The 13014-nt window shown below is 40.1% G+C and overlaps 1 protein-coding gene across 1 annotated transcript in view; it reads left to right on the forward strand.

Moving 5' to 3' along the window:
- The window catches only part of LOC132882153 (Fc receptor-like protein 5), a 202018-nt gene that overhangs the window by 133370 nt on the left and 55634 nt on the right, over positions 1-13014 (forward strand). The gene's annotated exons all lie outside the window — the stretch shown is intronic.

Consider the following 13014-nt stretch of genomic DNA (forward strand, 5'->3'; position numbering starts at 1 on the left):
CTGTCCCTAATTCTCTCAGTTGTTCCCTCGCAGTGAGGCGCCGGTTGAGTACGGATTCGCTCAATATTCGCCTCTTTCCTCGCGGTGGGGCGCCTGCTGAGCGCGGGCTCGCCTCAATATTCGCCTCTTTCCTCGCGGTGGGGTGCCTGCTGAGCACGAGCTCGCCTCAATATTCGCCTCTTTCCTCGCGGTGGGGTGCCTGCTGAGCACGGGCTCGCCTCAATATTCGCCTCTTTGCAGTCAAAACACACCCAGTGACCAAGGAGCTACACGTATGAGCCATGCTCGAGTCAGCTCGGCCTAAAATTAGCCTTAGGCTACCAGCAGAACAACTCCCCACACGCTCCGTCCAAAAGGGTTCAAAATGTTCTCTTCCTTTTTAGTCCCATCCCCTCCCCTGCTTGTGGCTTCCGCTCACGATCTAAGAGTCCAAGCTCCACTTAAACATCAGTGCTCCCCCCACTGGGAGGGAGTGTGTGTATCAGTAAATGGGTTTATATGCGTTGAAATAAACAAAAATCATCAATATTACACCCGGTCACACCAGAATTAATTTATGATCATCTTGGAAATGTTAAGTTATTTGCAAAAAAACTTTCAAAGATAGAAGGTCAAATCCATTGCTGAGTTAAGAAAGTAAACTGGTTTTTGTTCTTTTTTTATCATTTACTTATCATTATCACTTATACTTATATCATTTACTCGTATCTATGTGTAAGCAGGATAAGACAAACAGTGGCAATTTATATTCTGAACAATTAGTTGCTCATATCCTACCAATGTTGAAAACTGGCCGGCAAAAGTGACGATGGTTCAACATCGTATATTCGACCTTCTCTGACGGTCGACAGATCAACCTTTACCCACGGTGATTCAACAGTGATAAATCGACCTTCTCCGACGGCGGAGAAATCGACGTTTCACGGCGCTGTTTCAGCGTTGATTTTCTGACTTACAACGGAAACCGACCATTCTGACCAGGAATCGGCGCCGTTTCAACGTCCCTCTGCTATCTATAGGAGTCATTCAGGATTCAGCCATGTTTTTGCTCGACCAAAGTTATCCAGTATTATGACCTTTATATTGCATAAATAAAGCCATTTGGTGAAACTTTGAAGAAGAGATTGTACTGGTTTAAAGTTTTTACCGAACGTAATATTATGTATGAGGATAACATGGTCCAAAATGGGCCTCATTAACTAATGAGATCAAACTGTGAGCAAGTTAGAGGTTTTTAGCTTTCTGCTGAAATGTTTTATTTTATTTCTTCTTCCTCAGGGTAGTGAAACTCGCTCTCGCTGTGAACACTGTCGTTATCGCTATCCATGCTGTAAAATTAATGCTATTCTCCTGAGAAATGCTGCCAAACATTTAGGATACAGACCCGCTCGCCAGCCAGTCAGAGCGCAGGATTTGGACCGCAAAAAGAATATAAATGTTTGTTAGAAATATTTCTGAAAGCATTTAATGAGCACAGTGAATCTATTGCTTCTGTTGTGAAGTGAAAAGCAGCTCTGACACCATCATTTCATAGCAACAGAAAACCCCAAAGCGACTGTGAGAGTGAATCCTCAGAGCTCCGTCTACACTGGAGACACCATCACTCTGAGCTGTGAGCTGCAGCAGGGGGCTGGATGGCAGTTTCACTGGGTCAAATATAATCCATATGTGAACATTGGAGCTACAGACACCATCACACTCAGAGTGACAGTTGATACTGCAGGAGAAACCGGGTATCGGTGTAGAGCACACAGGCGGAACGCATGGGCAAACACAGACTACGACACAGACTACAGTGATGAAGTCAGGATTACAGTAAGAGGTACAGCATAAAATTTTCACTTTTTTCAACAGGTTTGAAGTTAGGAGGGGTGTGAATAAAAATATTGCATAATTATAGCAATTCCATGTTATTCTATGATGTTTTAAATAATCTTGAAATAAGTTTTAAAAGGTAGGTGTTATTTGTGGTCAGTGAGGTCGAACAAGGCTCAGTAAAGTCAGTAAAACAGTTGAGTGTGTGTTTATCAGGGAGAGATTCACTCTCATATGTGAGATACAGACTGGTGGATACAGGTGATACAACTCTTATTTCACAAAATAATAATAATAATAATAATATTATTATTATTATTATTATTATTATTATTATTATTATCCATTCAGTGATGATGAGAAGGATGAACACATTCCTAATCTCTTATAAAGGTGTTTATACCTGTATGGAAACAGAGAAGTGCAGAAATACTCACTATAACATTATTCCATGTAACTGTTGAATTCTGGATTCTGATTGGTCAAAAGGTGTTGATTAATTTTCTATAACAGCAGCTCTGACCGTGAACTCATTCTAATATGGTACTGTTTCTATAGTAACAGCTCTTTCAGAGAGACTTGTACGGTGGATGAGTCACATAATCTAAGCCCGATGATAAAGAGATTAAAAAGATGTAATTTAACAAAACAACAAAAAAAGGGTATAATTGGTATGGTGAAGTTTTCTGTCGGAAGATGTTTGTTTAACTTAAGGAAGGAGTCTCCAGTGTCAGCTCACTGTAACAGTCAGAGGTAAAACTGTAGCTTTAAGTTTTCTGACAAAGACAGAGGAGGTGTAGAAGAGAACCGCTTCCAACAGTGAGTCAGTGAGCGCTGTCAGAGCTGAAATCTTCAGAGAGAGAGAGAGAGAGAGAGAGAGATGTGTGTTTATGTCTTCAGCTTCTCTTTTAGTGGATACAAGTCAGATGCATGAGTGACACACGGTCATTGTTTGAGTGACGTGCCTCAGAAGTACTACATAAGTATTCCACACTTGCTATTTGTGTGGCCCGCAAGACAGAAGTACATCTCACTTTCTACCCCTATGTGTGGTGTGCACGCAGCGCACGTGACATGAGGGGCAAGACTCTGGGTATATACAGTTAGGTCCATATATATTTGGACACATAAATTTTGTTTTTTTTACCTGTTTACTGAAACATATTCAGGTTATAGTTATATAATGGACAAAGTCCAGACTTTCAGCTTTCATTTGAGGGTATCCACATTAAAATTGGATGAAGGGTTTAGGAGTTTCAGCTCCTTAACATGTGCCACCCTGTTTTAAAGGTCCCATGGCATGGTGGTTTGTTGATGCTTTAAATGGGCTTGTGGAGGTTTCCGGATGTTACATCCGCAGCCTTTCTCGAAATGAACCCTCGGCACGTAGATATAGCCTCCTGGGAGAAAGCCCCATTTCAGCGCTTTTCCCAGTGCGTCGTTTTGCTAATGAGAAGCAGGAGGCGGGGAAGGGTAGAGGGTGGGGGCGGGTCTTATCATTAATATTCATGACATGTAAACGTGTTACCTCTGATTGGCTAACAACACTGTGACACTACCTCCAGTGGGTCAGAACAAGCGGATGTGGGTGTCTTACTATGGCGAGAGAGAAGGAACAAACCGCGAAGGGAAAAATACCGCGCGCTGACATCATTAAGGTGCGATGCGAGGAAATAAAATAAATTCAACAAATGTTTGGGTTTTTACTGAACAAACAAACAAATAAAATGAACGAGTGACTTAAAAAAAAGAATGTGGGTGTCTTTGTAAAAACTGTTTTGATTGGCTATTATAACAGAGCATGCTGCATGCTTTTTGGTTTTGTAGCGCAGAGTACCTGGCTAACTGCAGGGAGCGGTTAGCTGCACAGCTAATGTAGCCATTGCAAGGCTAACGTGGCACCAATTTTAAAACACGGCAAAACATAAGCTCATAAGTTACAGTCAATTTCCAGACTAAACTCAGTTTAACAGAGCATGTTGCATGCTTTTTGGTTTTGTAGCGCAGAGTACCTGGCTAACTGCAGGAAGTGGTTAGCTGCACAGCTAATGTAGCCATTGCAAGGCTAACGTACCGATTTTAAAACACGGCAAAACGACTTAACAGTTATACACTTACTTGTTCGCTGTTTGTGGCTGATGCGGCAGGGATGCTTGGTACTGACCCAGGCTTCAGTGACAGTTGATGTGCAAAACCTGCCCTGTACTGTCCCAAGTTGTGGAAACATTCATCAGGAAAATGCTTCCGACAAACATACACCGTCTTAGGTAGACTCGACGGCGTATTATTGAAGTAAATAAAATTAAGCCGCTGCGTCTTCAGGGGCTATCCCGTCGGCAGTAAAAACAGACTCTTTTCTGTGTTGTCACATCCTTGTACAGCGCAACTTCCATGTTTGGTGGCAACTTTTGAGCTGGGCGGGCAATCCATACAGTGGGTGGGAATCCAGAGGGGGGGCATGGGGATCATCTCCCTTGCTGACGTCGGCAAGGGAAGAGCTTCTCAACGCGCCGTTTTGACGCGCCATTCTCAAATATTGGGCATAGTTTGGTTTACACATTATGAAATTTCTAGCCACTGGGGTGACTTAAGAAGGTCAGAGGAACTCAATTTAACATTAAAAAACCTCAGAAAGTGAAAATTTCATGCCATGGGACCTTTAAAGGGACCAAAAGTAATTGGATAATTGACTCAAAGGTTATTTCATGGGCAGGTGTGGGCAATTCCTTTGTTACGTCATTCTCAATTAAGCAGATAAAAGGCCTGGAGTTGATTTGAGGTGTGGGGCTTGCATTTGGAAGATTTTGCTGTGAAGAAAACATGCGGTCAAAGGAGCTCTCCATGCAGGTGAAACAAGCCATCCTTAAGCTGCGAAAACAGAAAAAACCCATCCGAGAAATTGCGACAATATTAGGAGTGGCAAAATCTACAGTTTGGTACATCCTGAGAAAGAAAGAAAGCACTGGTGAACTCATCAATGCAAAAAGACCTGGACGCCCACAGAAGACAACAGTGGTGGATGATCGCAGAATAATTTCCATTAAATTTTGTTTCCAAAATTAATACTGAACATTTAAGTGGTTTTCACACAGTGCCTATTGTGTTACTTAGTGTATGCATTAGGAATTATTCAATCTTAACATTACTAACATTTGAAAGATAAAAAACACACACCCTACTTGTCTTAGCTATGCGATACAAATTGTTTTATTTGTACTCTTAGAAAACGTTCACAGAAAAAAGATGACATTTCAAAAATTTCCATTATTTGAACCAATAAAATCCAATGCATTCCTGGGATTTTCATACAAAACCAAACTAATGGACTTGGCAGTGTGATGCCACTCGGAGCCTGCTGGTGAAATTAGTGAAACCAAAGTGTTGATGGTGCTTACACTATAGCCAGTGTTCATAAATGTACCAGCTCATGGACCAGGTCACTGCTGCCAGGCTGAAACTGAGCTTGGTTTAAATAATGGAAATTTGTCAGACTTTGCAGTGCAAAACTGAACAGAAACAGGCCAGAGAAGAAAGAGAGACAAGGAAGAATAATCTTACTACACTGGATAATGAAGATAACCAGCAAGAACACAGATATGAGCTGAGCTCGGGTGTTCAAATTTTCTTCTGACCCTGATAAATGTTGAAGTCGTTCAGTTAAACCAGGGGTGTCAAACCTGATCCATAAAGGGCCTTGTGGCTGCAGGTTTTCATTCCAGCCATGCAGCAGCACACCTGACTTGGCTCATTCAATCAACTGAACTGTCTTCACACAGTCAAATACTTGCAGCCACACCCACCCTTGATTAAAGGGTGGGTGTGTCAGTTGATTGAATAAGCCAAATCAGGGTGCTGCTGCATGGCTGGAATGAAAACCTGCAGCCACACGGCCCTTTATGGATCAGGTTTGACACCCCTGAGTTAAACGATGATTTTCTGTACTTTCAGGCAACACTTTGTCATTATATACTGCTTTTGATATGAATAACTGACATAAAAATTCCATAGGGGCAAGACTCTGGGTATATACAGTATATTGGGGAGGAACCAAGGAACCAGTCATGTAGCAAGTAGCATTGTAGAAGGGAAGAAGACCACCTCATTTGCTGTTTTTATTTGAGTATGTATTAATTTACCATGCAAATGTCAAATAATAAAACGTAAGGGAATAACGCATTTTATTACATTGTAAAAAATCCCAACTAAATAGCCCAACAGTTTGGGCATTGAAACACACTTTTGCCGCTTTTCCACTACAAACGCGGCTGAGCTGTGCCGTGCTGAGTCGAGCTGAGTCGAGCTGAGCGGGGCTGTTGGAGTTGCATTTCGACTACAACCGCGCTGAACCGTGCTGGCTGGAAGTGGGTGGACTCATTGGGTGGAGTTAGCGAAAGTGGGTGGACGTCACGTGATGTCGTTAAGCGGCGCAAACAGTGACATCAGTGAGCTTTTAAGCGGTAGTCTCACGACCCGAATAGTAAACAATAAACATGGAGGACATGGAGTTGTTAGTGTTGCTGGTCTTGGTGCTGTGGCTTGTTGTCACCGACAACGCCAACAGATACTGGCAGGAGCGTATAGATGAGGCGAGGCACATAAGACTTCAGAAATTCTCGTAATTCTTCTTCTTCCGGGTTTGCGGTGTTTACAGATCCCAGCGTGCTCGCGGGGCGTGTGTGGGCATGTGAGGACACTCCTCCTCACCAATCAGTGCACAGGGGAGTGTCTGCTCACGCCCCTAGCCTCACTCGGCTCGCTTTGGCTCGCTTCAGCCCCACTCCAAAACGGTGCGAGTTTTAGGGGCTAAGCAGGGCTGAAGCGAGCCGAGTCGTGCTGTTTTTTGGTAGTCGAAACGCGAGCCGTGTCGGGCTGAAGTGAGCTGAAGCGAGCTGAAGTGAGCTGAAAAAGGGTAGTGGAAAAGGGCCATTTGACTCCGAGCTGCTATCCGGCTCCTAGTCCTGCTGAGTGGTGGGACGGGGTGTTGGGATGTCCTTGTCCTCATCACTGAGCATGGCACAATGGCCTGACAGCGATGATGGGATTGCAGTGTCCTCACTTCTGGGCATCGTTAGCTGAAACATACATGAAAATCAGCATACAGTGGTGCTTGAAAGTTTGTGAACCCTTTAGAATTTTCGATATTTCTGCATAAATATGAGCTAAAACATCATCTGATTTTCACACAAGTCCTAAAAGTAGATAAAGAGAACCCAGTTAAACAAATGAGACAAAAATATTATACTTGGTCATTTATTTATTGAGGAAAATGATCCAATATTACATATCTGTGAGTGGCAAAAGTATGTGAACCTTTGCTTTCAGTATCTGGTGTGACCCCCTTGTGCAGCAATAACTGCAACTAAAAGTTTCCAGTAACTGTTGATCAGTCCTGCACATCAGCTTGGAGGAATTTTAGCCCATTCCTCCGTACAGAACAGCTTCAGTTCTGGGATGTTGGTGGGTTACTTCACATGAACTGCTTGCTTCAGGTCCTTCCACAACATTTCGTTTGGATTAAGGTCAGGACTTTGACTTGGCCATTGCAAAACATGAACTTTATTCTTCTTTAGCCATTCTTTGGTAGAACAACTTGTGTGTTTAGGGTCATTGTCTTGCTGCATGACCCAATGTCTCTTGAGACTCAGTTCATGGACAGATGTCCTGACATTTTCCTTTAGAATTCGCTGGTATAATTCAGAATCCATTGTTCCATCAATGATGGCAAGCTGTCCTGGCCCAGATGCAGCCAAACAGGCTCAAACCATGATACTACCACTACCATGTTTCACAGATGGGATAAGGTTCTTATTCTGGAATACAGTGTTTTCCTTTCTCCAAACATAACACTTCTCATTTAAACCAAAAAGTTCTATTTTGGTCTTATCCATCCATAAAACATTTTTCCAATAGCCTTCTGGCTTGTCCATGTGATCTTTAGCAAACTGCAGACGAGCAGCAATGTTCTTTTTGGAGAGCAGTGGCTTTCTCCTTGCAACCCTGCCATGCACACCATTGTTGTTCAGTGTTCTCCTGATGGTGGACTCATAAATATTAACATTAGCCAATGTGAGAGAGGCCTTCAGTTGCTTAGAAGTTACCCTGGGGTCCTTTGTCACCTCGCCAACTATTACACGCCTTGCTCTTGGAGTGATCTTTGTTGGTCGACCACTCCTGGGGAGGGTAACAATGGTCTTGAATTTCTTCCATTTGTACACAATCTGACTGTGGATTGGTGGAGTCCAAACTCTTTAGAGATGGTTTTGTAACCTTTTCCAGCCTGATGAGCATCAACAACGCTTTTTCTGAGGTCCTCAGAAACCTCCTTTGTTCGTGCCATGATACACTTCCACAAACATGTATTGTGAAGATCAGACTTTGATAGATCCCTGTTCTTTAAATAAAACAGGGCGCCCACTCACACCTGATTGTCACACCAATTGATTGAAAACACCTGACTCTAATTTCACCTTCAAATTAACTGCTAATCCGAGAGGTTCACATACTTTTGCCACTCACAGATATGTAATATTGGATCATTTTCCTCAATAAATAAATGACCAAGTTTAATATTTTTATCTCATTTGTTTAACTGGGTTCTCTTTATCTACTTTTAGGACTTGTGTGAAAATCTGATGATGTTTTAGCTCATATTTATGCAGAAATATCGAAAATTCTAAAGGGTTCACAAACTTTCAAGCACCACTGTATATAATATTAATTACATAAGCATATATATATACTGAAATGAATGTTTAAAGCATGTGTATTTACCTGTGAAAATCCCTCTGGCGGAGTGCTGTGCCTTCTGCCGGCTTGAAGGCAAACTTCTCCCTGTCCGTGCAGGGCTCGCCGGTGCTGCTACCGTCATCAAACTTTTCCTCCTCCTCCCCCTCTGCTGTTTCAGGTTGGGTTACTTCACTTTTGTTCGCTTCTTCTTGGGTCCCATTTTCTAAACTTTAAACTGAAAATTACATTTTTCCCACAAAATATCCACTGTTCGTCAGTCGAAAGACAGATGCTGCAGACACGCTGGTTTTATACCCACTCCTGGCTTGAGTCACACGCAAGTTATGAGTGATTGTAACGTGCTAATCACATGCATCACACGCGCTTCACAAATGCGACCTGAACTCGGAGCGCAGGAAACTGGTAAAATGCAAGTCTCACACACTCCACACACACTGATCACATGTGTTAGATATACACTTTCCACGGGGTAACGGCACAATTGTTCCCACGCCTCGAGGAAGTCAGGTGTGCAACCTATACTTGACAAGTACTTTGCCCGTACTCCTCCCCCAAACTTTCCCCCGGGTTCACCACGACCCTGCGGCACGGCTGCGAGCTACCAAACCCTGCGACCCGTGCGTGTCCAAAACACTTATGGGGGGTTGTGAGTGAGGCTTAACTGTACATTTTGATATCATGAGAAAAAATAAGTTCTGAAGAAAATACCTTTTGTTATTTCAAAATCAAGAAAGTCATTATATCAAGATAACAGAATTGAGAAAAGAATAAATAAATAACTCATGGTCTTTCTGGACTTCCGGAGTGGTATCTACTGACTGGGATAAGATTCATTTGGCCAATTTAATTTGTTTGATTAAATACAGTTATTATTGCACCTTCTTCTTTTTTTGGCTGCTCCCGATTAGGAGTCACCACAGCGGATCTTTTGTCTCCATTGCTCCCTGTCTTCCGCATCCTTCTCTACCACACCTGCCACTTTCATGTCCTCTCTCACCACATCCATGTACAGTGCTCAGCGTAAATGAGTACACCCCCTTTGAAAATTAACATTTTAAACAATATCTCAATGAACACAATTTCCAAAATGTTGACAAGACAAAGTTTAATATAACATCTGTTTAACTTATAACGGGAAAAAGTAAGGTTAATAATATAACTTCGATTACACATTTTTCAGTTTTACTCAAATTAGAGTGGTGCAAAAATGAGTACACCCCACAACAAAAACAACTACATCTAGTACTTTGTATGGCCTCCATGATTTTTAATGACAGCACCAAGTCTTCTAGGCATGGAATGAACAAATTGGCGACATTTTGCAACATCAATCTTTTTCCATTCTTCAACAATGACCTCTTTTAGTGACTGGATGCTGGATGGAGAGTGATGCTCAACTTGTCTCTTCAGAATTCCCCATAGTTGTTCGATTGGGTTCAGATCAGGAGACATACTTGGCCACTGAATCACTTTCACCCTGTTCTTCAGAAATCCAACAGTGGCCTTAGATGTGTGTTTCGGATCATTGTCCTGTTGGAAAAGTGCACAACGACCAAGGGCACAGAGTGATGGTAGCATCTTCTCTTTCAGTATAGAGTAATACGTCTGTGAATTCATGATGCCATCAATGAAATGCAGCTCCCCGACACCAGCAGCACTCATGCAGCCCCACATAAGGACACTGCCACCACCATGTTTCACTGTAGGCACCATACATTTTTCTTTGTATTCCTCACCTTTGCGACGCCATACAGTTTTGAAGCCATCAGTTCCAAAAACATCTTGGTCTCATTACTCCAGAGTATAGAGTCCCAGTAGTCTTCATCTTTGTCAGCATGGGTCCTTGCAAACTCTAGGCAGGGTTTTTTGTGCCTGAGCTTTAGGAGAGGCTTCTTTCATGGACGGAATCCATGCATGCCATTCCTCTGCAGTGTACGCCATATTGTGTCCCGGGAAATAGTCACGCCAGTTTGGCTTTTTTTTTATTGATTGATTGATTGATTGATTTTATTCCGAACAGTAAAGAAGATATAAAAACCAACAAAAAATAAAAATGCAATCATCAAAACATCGTCATAAACAGAATAGCGTAGCCACAAGGCAATAACATAATAATGTTCGGAAAGGATTAGGAAGAAGTAAATAACTTATCAAATCCTAACCCTCTATACCACCGTTAATCAAACGTCACTTTCCACCATAATAAACTATATATACAAAAGAAAACAAAATCAACAAAAAAAATAACATACCGACATACCAACATGGTATAATGTTGACCAAATCATATATACAAATACTTATGCTACGCATATATACACATATACAATACATGTATATAAGAGCTCCACATTCAAACTGTTCCAAAGCTTTACTCCACAAATAGAGATACTGAACATTTTTAACGTTGTCCTAGCACTGCGAATTTTAAATTTCAGTTTCCCCCTTAAATTATAGCCCCCCTCTCTATCCGAGAACATTGTTTGGATATTCCTTGGTACATTACAATTCCTTACTTTGTACATTACTAAGGCAGTTTTAAATTCGATAATATCCCTGAATTTTAAACATTTTGAATTTAAGAATAGTGAATTAGTATGATCTCGGTAACCAGCACTATGGATTATTCTTGTAGCTCTTTTTTGAAGTATAGTTATTGCATGAAGTGAACATTTTATACGTATTTCCCCACACCACTGAGCAGTAATTTAAGTACGGTAAAACCAGGGAACAGTAAAGAATGCGGAGTGAATTATAGTCCAGGACGTGCTTAGCTTTACTCAACACAGATATGCTTCTTGATAGTTTCATTAGTATGTATTTTATATGTGATTTCCAATTAATTCTATCATCTATTATTACCCCAAGAAATGTATTATTAGAAACTCTTTCAACATCAGCACCATCTACCTGTACATTTATTGCCTTATTTATTTTATAATTATTAAATAACGTGATTTTTGTTTTAGACAGATTTAATGATAATTTATTTCGAGCAAACCAACTTTTTAACCTGCACAATTCTGAAGAGATTGTTTTCTAACTCATGTAAATTTGTTCCAGAACAAAACATATTTGTCTCATCTCCAAATAATACCATCTTAAATATCTTTGATACATTGCACATATTTATATAAAGAATAAACAGTTTAGGACCCAATACTGACCCCTGAGGGACACCACAATCAATATTCAAACGAGTTGAGACAGAGTCACCCAGCTTCACAAATTGTGTCCTGTTGCTCAAATAACTTTTTATCCAATTTAATACAACTCCCCTTATCCCATATTGTTCCATCTTATTAATTAATATATCGTGATTAATAGTATCAAAAGATTTTTGAAGATCAATAAATATCCCACCGACATATTTCTTATCTATAGAGTTACTGATTTCTTCAATCCATTAGTGCCATCTCTGTTGATCTATTTGCTCTAAATCCATATTGACCATCACTGAATAGTTTGTATTTTTCAATGAATTTATCTAATCTGTTATTGAATAGTTTTTCAATAATTTTGAAGAATTGAGGAAGTAAAGAAACAGGTCTGTAATTTGTGAAGTTGTGTTTGTCCCCAGATTTATACAATGGAATTACTTTTGCCATTTTCATATTGGTTGGAAATGTACCGGTTTGAAATGACAAGTTACAGATGTATGTTAATGGTTTAGAAATCCCCCCAATAATAGTTTTCACTAGTTTCATATCAATATCATTACAGTCTGTGGATATTTTATTACTACATTTATTGACTATATCAATAATTTCCTTCTCATCTACTGGTGTAAAAAAACATAGAACAAGAATTCCTCTTTATAAAATTATCTATACAATCATCATTTGTTACTGGATCAGAGATATTTTGAGCTAATCTTGGTCCAACATTAACAAAAAAATTATTAAAACTATTAGCAACTACATCCATGTTATAATTTTCGATACCTTTGTCATTAAAGTATTTAGGGTAATGTGTCAAGAACCATCTTTAATAATACTATTTAATATATTCCTTTAATATTATTTTTATTATATATTAATTTACCATAATAATCCTTCCTACATCTCCTTATGATACTTGTTAACTTGTTTTTATATTTTTTATATTTATTTTCTGCCTCTTTGCTTCTTAATTTAATAAATTCTCTATATAGAGTGTTTTTCTTCTTACAGGCATTTTGTAATCCCTTAGTAATCCAAGGTTGGTCATTATAGTTTTGTTTTGTACTATATTGCTTCAGTGGGCAATTTTTATCATATAATAATTTGAATATACTTAAAAAGTTATCATATGCTCTATCAATGCTATTCTCTATATAAACTGATTCCCAGTCTTGTATTAATAAATCATTATTTAATGCAAACATGGCCTCCTCAGTCCTAACTCTTCTATACTTAAGTTTATGGTCTGTCACATTTCTCTTATGATTACAGTCATAAATTGTAAAAACTG

Source organism: Neoarius graeffei, chromosome 1 (genome assembly GCF_027579695.1).
Source record: "Neoarius graeffei isolate fNeoGra1 chromosome 1, fNeoGra1.pri, whole genome shotgun sequence".
NCBI lineage: Eukaryota > Metazoa > Chordata > Actinopteri > Siluriformes > Ariidae > Neoarius > Neoarius graeffei.